The sequence below is a fragment of the Triticum aestivum genome, chromosome 7D (genome assembly GCF_018294505.1).
Source record: "Triticum aestivum cultivar Chinese Spring chromosome 7D, IWGSC CS RefSeq v2.1, whole genome shotgun sequence".
Taxonomy (NCBI): Eukaryota; Viridiplantae; Streptophyta; class Magnoliopsida; order Poales; family Poaceae; genus Triticum; species Triticum aestivum.
In genome coordinates, this window is record NC_057814.1 from 529,989,492 (window position 1) to 529,999,887 (window position 10,396).

Below are 10,396 nucleotides of genomic sequence, written 5' to 3' on the forward strand. Positions count from 1 at the left end.
ATTTGCGTCGGCGCAGACACGCACGGACGCGCGCGCTCGCCCTCTTTCCTCACGTGGCCCGCTGGTCGGTGGCACATTGGATTGGCCTCTCCACATCAAACAACACACCCTCGCCCGCCTGCTTCGTCGCCAACGCCGCCGGCCATTTTCGAGATAAAAATGGATACATAGATATTTCTAGCTTACACAGATAAAAGAAAAGACCACTACTCGTCGCTTTCTGACTCCGACTCGGTAATGTCATCCTCCGACGTCTGAATGTAGGCGTCAGCATGCTGCTCGTCTTCAAAGTCCCAACCCGACGATTCTCGTAGCCATAGTTTCAATTGAGCGGCCTGCTTCCGTGAACGCTTGTCCTCCCGATAGGCGGCTCGCTCCGTCCTCCTCGCGTCCCTCTCCAACCTCCTTTGCTTGTAGAACTAGCGCTCGTCGATGATGTCCTGCGGGAAGCGTTCGCGCCACACCACCATGGCTTCCACGTCCATCTCGGCGATGGCGAGGCGACGCTGCCACCTCCGGTGGACACAACGATCCTCGTCGGTGAAATGCCGCGGGAGAGGCGCCAGATCCTGCGCCCGCTGGCTCGACACGTCGGGAAAATTCATATCCCGACGAGGCCTCAGGAGGCACCACGCCGCCGCGTCGTGCGCGTGGGCCGCCTCCTCTGCGGTGTCGAAGGTGCCGAGGATGAGACGTTTCTCGCGAAACCAGATCTCGGAGGAGAAGGCACCGGAGCGGCGCTCGCGGACTCCGTGAAAATCCGAAGCGCCCAGGCGGCGGATCGACATGGTGGCGCAGAGGCGGCGAGGCTAGTGAGAGGGGGCGAGACGAGTGGGCAGCGGACAGAGTGTGGAGGGAGCGCCTTCTTATAACGAGCGCCAAAATGGCCGCTGGCATGAACCCTCGCGCGCTGGAGCACCAAAACCAGCGCGCGCTAGGTCGCTTTTCCCCGCGCGCGAACCTTTCCCGCGCGCTGGAGCGCCAAAACCAGGGCGACGGCATGGCCGCTGGCATAATTTAAAACGCGTGCGGTCATAAAATGGGGTCGGCCCGTTGGGCGCACTGCCGACCCAAAACTAAAGTAGGGCAGACGGCGGGCGGGCGGCCGACCCAAACGGACAAAAAGCGGACAAAAACGCTGTCCGTTTAGGTCGGCCCGTTGGAGTTGCTCTTAGCACAAGCAGCATGCAACAGTATAACCGACATGCATGCATGCATGCGTGCAACGTGCCAAGTTGCAAACACGCACAAGCCCACTTGCCCAGGAGCAGCAGCAGAGGCTGTACTACTATTGAGGTGTGAGGTGTACAGTAGACGAAAAATGGTTTTTCCGGCTTTATAGATAAAGGACCGTCACCACTACGTTCGAGTAAGAAGATATAAACGCACTCCATCACCGCACTCAACGCACACACCCAAGGCGAGATACAAAGGTGCCAAGCACGGAAAACACCACCCCAACAACGACTAAGCACACTAATGATAAACCGAAGAACACCATGAAGATGAATAATCAACCGAGGAGCTGTGAAACGGACACGGCCGGAGCGGGGACTCCAAGACGATGCCTTCATGAAGGATACGACCGTACAAAGCCGTCATCGTCTGATCCCGAGGATTAAGATTTCACCCGGAGTGACACGTAGGAAGTGGGAGCACCACGACGGATCTTGTAGGGAGGGGAACAACGTCCACGGACGCCACCTCCGTCGGCCAGTACCAGGACTGGGTAAGTGGTGAACCCCGGTGCTCCTACCCCTCCATCGCAACCCCGCCCCGCCAACCACCCGCATCCATGCCGCCCAAGCGACCATGGCTGCCCGCCTGCACCCGAGCCGCGCGGTCAGCCCACGACCAACGCGCCTCCCGCCGCTAGAGCCGCCGCCCTGCCTCCAGACCGCCACCGATGACCACCAAAGGCCGAGACTTTGAGAAAATCCAAACCCCATCCGCCTCTGAGACTGTCGGCCAACCACCCCCGCTTCGAGCAACGCCGAAACCAAGAACACACGAGGATGGGGAAGGGGGAGGGGGAGGAGTGGCCCACGGCCACGACCGGGGACCACCTTGGGCCGGCGACGAGCAGCTGGGCAGCAGAGACCCCCTCCCTCCAATCAGCTCTCTGCCCCGAAGCCACCAGTTTGGCCCCACCCTACCATTGGCCCGTTGCCGGAGCAGAGGAAGCAGAGCCCTCGCCGCCGCGTCCATGGATGGCCACCAGAGGAGTCTCCCGCGCCGTGCGACGCCGACCAGCCGCAAGGGCCCGAGCGGGCAGCGGCGCACTGATGACCCACAAGTATAAGGGATTAATCGTAGTCCTTTCGATAAGTAAGAGTGTCGAACTCAACGAGGAGCAGAAGTAAATGACAAGTGGTTTTCAGTAAGGTATTTTCTGCAAGCACTGAAATTGTCGGTAACAGGTAGTTTGATAGCAAGATAATTTGTAACGAGCAAGTAACGATAACTGCAAATAAAGTGCAGCAAGGTAGCCCAATCCTTTCGTGGCAAAGGATAGGCCAAAACGATTTGTTATGATAAGCAAAACGTTCTTGAGGTACACAGGAATTTCACCATATCACTTTCATCATGTTGGTTTGATTCGTGTTCGCTACTTTGATAATTTGATATGTGGGTGGACCGATGCTTATGTGTTTTTCTTTCTTGAACAAACCTCCTACTTATGATTAACCCCCTCGCAAACATCCGCAACTACGAGAAAAGTATTAAGATAAAATCTAACCATAACATTAAACTTTTAGATCCAAATTGGTCCCTTACGAAGTAGCGCATAAATTAGGGTTTAAGCTTCTATCACTCTAGCAACCCATCATCTAATAACTACTCCAAAATGCATTCCCTTAGGCCCAAATATGGTGAAGTGCGATATAGTCGACGTTCACATGACACCACTAAAGGAATCACAACATACATATCATCAAAATATCGAACACATATCAAGTTCACATGATTACTTGCAACATGACTTCTCCCGTGGCCTCAAGAATTAAAGTAACTACTCACAAATGATAACCATGCTCATGATCAGAGGGGTATTAAATAGCATAATGGATCTGAACATATAATCTTCACCAAATAAACCATAGAGTAATGAACTACAAAATGCAATCAACACTACTAGTCACCCACAGGTACCAATCCGCCCGCTCGCGCCCCCCTGCGGCGGCGAGGGAGGAGGGAGGGACCGGCGGCGGCGCTAGGGTTGCCCCCCACGGACGCCCGCGGGAGCTTCTCAGGAGGAAGGGGAAAACCCGGTTCCGAGTGTAGCAGTAGGTTGCAAATGTATCTGAATCGTAAAAAGGTTTGTCATGTACAATACTACTTTGAGTGGAAGCACAAATGACAAGGCCCCAGCCTCACTGTGCACCCGACGCTGGCGTGTGAGGGAACACTTGGATTTGTCATGTCTCCTCGTGCTCACACACACTTTTCTCTCGTGCTCTCCAACCGAGAGAGCACATGTTTTCACCGGACCTGATCGATCGGCGATTGATCTGGCGGAAGTAGTGGGGGGCGAGCGGGGGCCAGACCCCCCTATAGTTCGGCCACCCCTAACTTTTTTTAGGAAGCCCCCTACTTTTTTTTGAGAGGTAAAGTACCCCTCCACACATTAATTTACAAGAGTTCTAGGGATACACAAGCGCTTAGCCGGATCTAGTAGCCAAATAAACCGGACAACATTATTCCTAAGCGATGATCGAGCAAGCCTGTGAGCTTCGAGGTTTGAAGTACGTTTCTCATGAGAAAAAACAATGCCATTCAACTGCGCAACTCTGGCCTTAATCTCCTGTGTGATGTGATAATATACTGGCCTAGAGTCCTCATTCAGGGTATTGATTACCCTAAGGCAATCAGAGGCTACCTTAAACTCTTCAAGTAAGCAAGTCGTCCGCCATGAGAGAGCCTCCCTTATGTTGGGAATCGTTGCATGGAAAACAATTTTTTTTCTATGCACACGCAATGATCTATCCATGGAGATGCATAGCAACAGGGGGGGGGGGAGTGTGTCTACGTACCCTCGTAGACCGTAAGCGGAAGCGTTTATTCAACGCGGTTGATGTAGTCGTACACCTTCGTGATCCGCCGATCAAGTATCGAACACACGACACTTCCGCGTTCTGCACACGTTCAGCTCGGTGTCGTCCTCGTCATCTTGATCCAGCAAGCGGGGCGAGGTAGTAGATGAGTTCCATCAGCATAACGACGTGGTGACAGTGGTGGTGAAGCAATTCCGCAGGGCTTCGCCTAAGCACTGCGACGATCTAGAGCGGAGGAGTAAACTAGAGGCGGAGGGGTGCCGACACACGGCATGGAATAAGCTATCTCTTGTGTGGCACCCCTCCCCACATATATATAGGTGTGGGAGGGGAGGAGACAGCCCCCAGGGCGCCCCAATAGGGCCGGCGGCCACCCTAGGGTTTTCCTAGTGGTGCGTGCTACCTCTTGAGCACTGCATTGGTTTTCCCTTGAAGAGGAAAGGGTGATGCAGCAAAGTAGCGTAAGTATTTCCCTCAGTTTTTGAGAACCAAGGTATCAATCCAGTAGGAGACCACGCTCAAGTCCCGCGCACCTACACAAACAAATAAGAACCTCGCAACCAACACGATAAAGGGGTTGTCAATCCCTTCACGGTCACTTACGAGAGTGAGACCTAATAGATATGATAAGATAATATTTTTGGTATTTTTATGATAAAGAGAAATAAAGATGCAAAGTAAAATAAAAGGCAATAAAAATAGCTAAGTGTTGGAAGATTAATATGATGGAGAATAGACCCGGGGGCCATAGGTTTCACTAGTGGCTTCTCTCAAGATAGCATAACTATTACGGTGGGTGAACAAATTACTGTCGAGCAATTGATAGAATTGAGCATAGTTATGAGAATATCTAGGTATGATCATGTATATAGGCATCACGTCCGCGACAAGTAGACCGAAATGATTCTGCATCTACTACTATTACTCCACACATCGACCGCTATCCAGCATGCATCTAGAGTATTAAGTTCAAAAGAACAGAGTAATGCTTTAAGTAAGATGACATGATGTAGAGGGATAAACTCATGCAATATGATATAAACCCCATCTTGTTATCCTCGATGGCAACAATACAATACGTGCCTTGCTGCCCCTGCTGTCACTGGGAAAGGACACCGCAAGATTGAACCCAAAGTTAAGCACTTCTCCCATTGCAAGAAAGATCAATCTAGTAGGCCAAACCAAACTGATAATTCGAAGAGAATTGCAAAGATTACCAATCATACATAAAAGAATTCAAAGGAGATTCAAATATTGTTCATAGATAATCTTGATCATAAACCCACAATTCATCGGTCTCGACAAACACACTGCAAAAAGAAGATTACATCAAATAGATCTCCAAGAGAATCGAGGATAACTTTGTATTGAGATCCAAAGAGAGAGAAGAAGCCATCTAGCTAATAACTATGGACCCGAAGGTCAAAGGTAAACTACTCACACATCATCGGAGAGGCTATGGTGTTGATGTAGAAGCCCTCCGTGATCAATGCCCCCTCCGGCAGGATGCCGAAAAAGGCCCCAAGATGGGATCTCACAGGTACAGAAGGTTGCGGCGGTGGAATTAGGTTTTCGTGGATGCCCCTGATGGTTTGGGGGTACGGAGGTATATATAGGAGGAAGAAATGCGTCGGTGGAGCAACATGGGCCCCACGAGGGTGGAGGGCGCGCTTGGGTGAGGTGGGCGCGCCCCCTACCTCGTGCTCTCCTCGTTGATTGCTTTACGTAGATTCCAAGTCCTTTGGAGCATGTTTGTTCCAAAAATCACGTTCCCGAAGGTTTCACTCCGTTTGGACTCTGTTTGATATCCTTTTCCTTCGAAACACTGAAATAGGCAAAAAACAGCAATTTGGGCTGGGCCTCCGGTTAATAGGTTAGTCCCAAAAATAATATAAAAGTGTATAAATAATCCCATTAAACATCCAAAACAGATATATAATAGCATGGAACAATAAAAAATTATAGATATGTTGGAGACGTATCAGTGCGCCCCTCCCCTTCCATATAATGTACTTGGGAGAAGGAAAGGGGGGAGGCGCCCCCACTCCTTCCTTTCTCCCTTCCGGAGATATGGTAGAGGAGATGGCGCCTCCCCCTTCCATCTAATTGGGTGCGTGTGATAGCCTGGCTTAATAGGGATGATAGACTACTCATATTAATAAGGAATTCCTTCATTTTCGAAAGCTCATTCGGACAGAACTCCCAAGTTAAGCGTGATCAGCTTGGAGTAATTTTAGGATGGGTGACCGACCAGAAAGTTGCTCCCGGGTGCGCACGAGTGAGGACAAAGTGCGCAGAAAAGACTAGTCTTGACCCGTGGGGCCAGTTTAGATCCCGCCAGGAGTAACGACCATCGGCGGGTGTGTCCGAGGAGTTGGTATCAGAGCCGACCCTCACGGTTATACGGATGTTTGCAGACAGGTGCGCGGTCATGTTGTTCATGACATTTGTGACCCGTCGTGGCACACGGCATGGCACATGTACCAGACTGGATGCACAGACGTATGTGCCAAGAGGGAACGTTCCTGTGGCCCGACGAGGACGTCGGTTCCTCTGAGTGGGGGTGTATGTGACAACCTGACTTAATAGGGATGATAAACTACTCATATCAATAAGGAATTCCTTCTTTTCCGGAAGCTCATTCAGACAGAACTCCAAAATTAAGCGTGCTCAGCTTGGAGTAATTTCAGGATGGCTGACCGACCGGGAAGTTGCTCCCGGGTGCGCACGAGTGAGGACAAAGTGCGCAGAAAAGACTAGTATTGATCTGTGGGGCCAGTCTAGATCCCGCCAGGAGTAACGACCATCAGCGGGTGTGTCCGGGGCATTACATTGCGGCTGTCCTGAAGGGGGCGCACCAGCCCATGTGGGCTGGTGTGTTCCCTTCCACGTGGCCCACTAAGGCCCAATACTCTCCCGGTGCCTCTGGAACCCCTTCCAGCATTCCGATAACTTTCCGGTGCATTCCGAAACTATTCCGGAGACCAAATAGCATCGTCCTATATATCAATCTGTACCTCCGAACCATTCCGGAGCTCCTCGTTATGTCTGTGATCACATCCGGGACTCCGAACAACATTCGGTCACCAAACCACATAACTCATATAATATCAAATCGACATCGAACGTGAAGCGTGTGGACCCTACGGGTTCGAGAACTATGTAGACATGACCGAGACACTTCTCCGGTCAATAACCAATAGCGGAACCTGGATGCCCATATTGGCTTCTACATATTTTACGAAGATCTTTATAGGTCGAACTGTCATGACAACAGACATAATTCCCTTTGTCCATCGGTATGTTACTTGCCCGAGATTCGATCGTCGGTATCTTCATACCTAGTTCAATCTTGTTACCGACAAGTCTCTTTACTCGTTCCGTAATACATCACCTCGTGACTAACTCCTTAGTCATTTGCTTGCAAGCTTTTGATGTGTATTACCGAGAGGGCCCAGAGATACCTCTCCGATACTCGGAGTGACAAATCCTAATCTCGATCTATGCCAAGTCAACAAACACCTTCGGAGATACCTGTAGAGCATCTTTATAATCACCCAGTTACGTTGTGATGTTTGATAGCACACAAGGCATTCCTCCGGTATTGGGGAGTTGCATAATCTCATAGTCGAAGGAATATGTATTTGACATGAAGAAAGCAATAGCAATAAAACTGAACGATCATTATGCTAAGCTAACAGATGGGTCTTGTCCATCACATCATTCTCCTAATGATGTGATCCCATTATCACATGACAACTCATGTCCATGGTTAGTAAACCTTAACCATCTTTGATCAACGAGCTAGTCAAGTAGAGGCTCACTAGGGACACGGTGTTTGTTTATCTATTCACACATGTATTTAGGTTTCCGATCAATACAATTCTAGCATAAATAATAAACCTTTATCATGAATAAGGAAATATAAAATAACAACATTATTATTGCCTCTAGGGCATATTTACTTCACCTTATCGCAAGAGCTTCAACGGTTTCTGCATCTGAAATTCATGTGAAAAAAACAGAAGAAGCTCCCAAGAATTCACCTTCACAGCTTCATGCTACAGCCGCAAAGGCTACCTTGTGATCATGTTTTCTGAAGGCTCCATCCATGTTTATCTTCGTCCAGCCGGCCGGCGAGGCGATCCACTGCTGGACATTGATCTCCACTTGTCTTGTACCTCGTTCTTCATCTTGCTTTGTACCACACCTAGTTCTTCCATGAAACTCTTGATGAAGCAATGAGTAAATAATAAACTTTGGAATAGATTTTCATGAATTACCTTCCGCCTTGCGTGCTAGATAGCCCACAGGGTGACAAAGGCCTCTATCATTTCACGTGAGGGTAATTTTTCAATGAGCTGAAAAATCCAATCCCTCGCATTCCCTTGCTGCGTCATGGAGACCTGTTCCGCAACCTCCTCCGATGCCAAAGCCCGAACACATTTAGCCATCGTACACTTGATCAAAGAATGCTTCCATGAGTCATCTTTGTTGGGAAATGATGCATGGAAAACAAAAAAATTCCACGCACACGCAAGATCTATCCATGGAGATGCATAGCAACGAGAGGGGAGAGTGTGTCTACTTACCCTCGTAGACCATAAGCGGAAGCGTTTCACAACGCAGTTGATTAGTCAAACTTTCTTCGTGATCCAACCGATCAAGTACCGAACGTACGGCACCTCCGCGTTCAGCACACGTTCAGCTCGGTGACGTCCACACCTTCTTAATCCAGCAAGACGGCGACGTAGTGGATGAGTTCCGACAACACAACAGCGTGGTGATAGTGGAGGGGGGCACCGCACACGGCTAAGCAATTGTTCTGGATGTGCTAGGCGCCCCCCTCCCACATATATCACTACAAAAAAAATACACTTCCGTGATGATACGTGTTTGTCACAGTAGGTCACGTTTTCTGTCATGCATGTACATCCATGACAATTTTATGACACAATCAAGATAGTCATACCTGTGCTGTCGTAGAAGTGTTCCATGACATTACCAAAATTATCATCACGGAAGTGTCCACTTCCATGACGATAAATCGCGCATCACAGAAGTGCTTTCGTCAAGGGTGACCGACACGTGGCATCCATCGTAACGGAACGCCGTTAAGCTATCGGGTCCGGTTTTGGATCCGATAACCCATTAACAGCCCCGACCAATGGGGATTTTCCACGTGTAAAATCATCATTGGCTGGAGGGAACACGTGTCGGCTCGCCGTTGGGACAGATGTCATCCATTCATTGGAGCCAAAGCGCCTATGATACGTCGAAACGTGGCACAGTCCAACAGTGGCCCATTCCTGTGAAAAGGCCGGCCCGTTTGACTTGGTCAAAAGGTGGCGGGCCGGCCCACGGCAAGCCTGTTAACGGCATGTTCGCATATAGCCCATTTACAGCCCGCTAACCCAGGGCCCGTTTACGGCCTATCTGAGTTAGGCCCAGTAGCGTTATCTGGGCCGTCCAATATAATTCCAGCCCGATTTAACTTCTGGCCCATGTATGGCCCATGACGTCTTTCGGCCCATATGAGCCCCTTAGTAACCCTCGGCCCATTAAAGGCCCGTGGTAAAACTGGCCCGTAATGAATAGTGTATCACTTTATACCCATTAACGGCCCATTATTTCGTTGGGCCGTTTCCAGCCCATGTTATCTTTCGGCCTTCTCAGGGCCCATTTATTCTTGGGCTCATTTCCAGCATTTGTTTACTTTCGGCCCGTTACTGTCATTTTCTGCTTGTGGGCCAAATTCAGCCTGTGGTTACAGTCGGCCCGTTTGTGGCCCGTTAATACGTTGGGCTGTTTTCATAGCGTCATCAAATACGGCCGATTAACGACGACCCGTTATGGTCGGCCCATGAACGGACGATTTCAACTCTAGCCCATTTACGGCCATAATGTGGTCTGTTATTGGCCCATGTTTGGCCAACCGATCATACGGCCCGTAGAAGGCCCATTGTGTCAACGGCCCGTATAAGGCCCATGGTTTCTATGACCCGTAGAAGGCCCATTGTTTCTACGGCCCTTAGAAGGCCCATTGTTTCTACGGCCCGTAGGAGGCCCATGTTAACTACAGTAAATATGTAGCCCATGGTTAATGTGGCCTAGTTTTAAAAAATAGGTTATTGCGGCCACTAGCAAACCGCGGAAAAAGAACTGCACTGACTAAAAGAAAATAAATAAACAAAACAATAAGGAAATAAATAGGCAAGCAACTTACGCTAGGCTATCACGGCTATTACACATATTACATCCACTAGGCATCAAAGTTCGCCACCAGTGCAAATATAGGGAACAAAGCAACATATAAACGCCGCAGCAAAACAAGTCCAGAA